The sequence below is a fragment of the Lithobates pipiens genome, unplaced genomic scaffold (assembly GCF_037356315.1).
Source record: "Lithobates pipiens isolate NorthernLeopardFrog02 unplaced genomic scaffold, aLitPip1_a1.2 Scaffold_28, whole genome shotgun sequence".
Lineage (NCBI taxonomy): Eukaryota > Metazoa > Chordata > Amphibia > Anura > Ranidae > Lithobates > Lithobates pipiens.
In genome coordinates, this window is record NW_027507789.1 from 135,150,354 (window position 1) to 135,151,572 (window position 1,219).

At 47.6% G+C, this 1,219-nt stretch overlaps 1 pseudogene; it reads right to left on the reverse strand.

Annotated features, from left to right (window-relative positions):
• Positions 1-568: 568 nt before the first annotated feature.
• On the reverse strand, positions 569-676 carry LOC143937533 (U2 spliceosomal RNA; annotated as a pseudogene).
• Between the last annotated feature and the right edge of the window lie 543 nt (positions 677-1,219).

Below are 1,219 nucleotides of genomic sequence, written 5' to 3' on the forward strand. Positions count from 1 at the left end.
AAAAATTCCTCTGGTCCTAGCCAAAATGCCGGGCCCTAGAGGCAGGTGTAAAAAAAGCGTGTAATGGTGACGTGACCTAGGTGCCTAAATCAAAGTGCTGACGCACAGTGAAAGAAGGCACCCCTGGACTGCCACTCCAGGGGCACATCACCATGGGCTTTCCAACAAAAGCATCCCCGACAGCCCAGCCCAGACCACAACAGCCCCCACCCCTATCAGGAAGGCATGGAGATCAAGGAGCTTAGTGAGACCCTTTACCATCAGGTCCCACCCTCACTCCCGTCACTCCCACCTAATTACATCCAGGACGTACTGACCGTTCCCCCCTCCAGGCTAAAGGGGAACAAGCGTTCCAATCCCGAAAAACTGACTGGGGCTAGAGCTGCCACAATCCAAGCCGGTCTGCCAGGGTCCCCTCCCCTGGCTTCGACCCAGTGGTTCTCTGCCCTCACCAGGTGCATCCTTCCAGATGGCTCAGACTCGACCATACATCGGCCCCCAGTTTACTGTCGGGCGGCACGACGTGGCCCCTACCGAAACCATCCTTCGGGATGCAAATTACACCATCGGAGAGCGCCGCCCAAACCCTCTCAAATAGGGATGGACCAGCGCCTCCTTTGGCAACTGATAAGAACAGATACTACACTTGATCTTAGCCAAAAGGCCGAGAAGCGAGAAAAAAAAAAAAGCGAAGAAAATTAAAATTGTGACACTCAACAGCTCCTCTCTCCAAACTGTTTTCCTGGATGGAGTGTGAGTTTTCATGACTTTTATACCTTATCTTATCTTTTGTTCTTCTGAATGGGAGGGACAAAAGCAATACCCTGGGCAGGTAGTGTTTTTTTTTCTTTTTTTTTTTTTGCTTAGTTGCTTTAACACTATATGACAGGTACAGTTGGATTTTTTAGAGCTCATTAACATTAAACATTAAAACTGGTGCACTCAGAATCGGTGTGTTAGCCAATAGGCTTTGGCAAGAAAACCTGGAAGCTGATTGGTTTCCATATGGAGCTTCACCAGGATTTTAGTTTCTGAAATTGCGTCACGTATCGGTAATGTTACCAACACAGGTGCAAATACTTTTCTGAATTATACACAAGTATTTAAGGGAACAACCACCCAGAAAAGTTCCATTCAAGTTTATTTTTAGGACCAGTTCACACCATAGAGATGCACTCTGGATGCTTTTCTGGTGTATTTTTGGCGCAGTCTAGTGCAT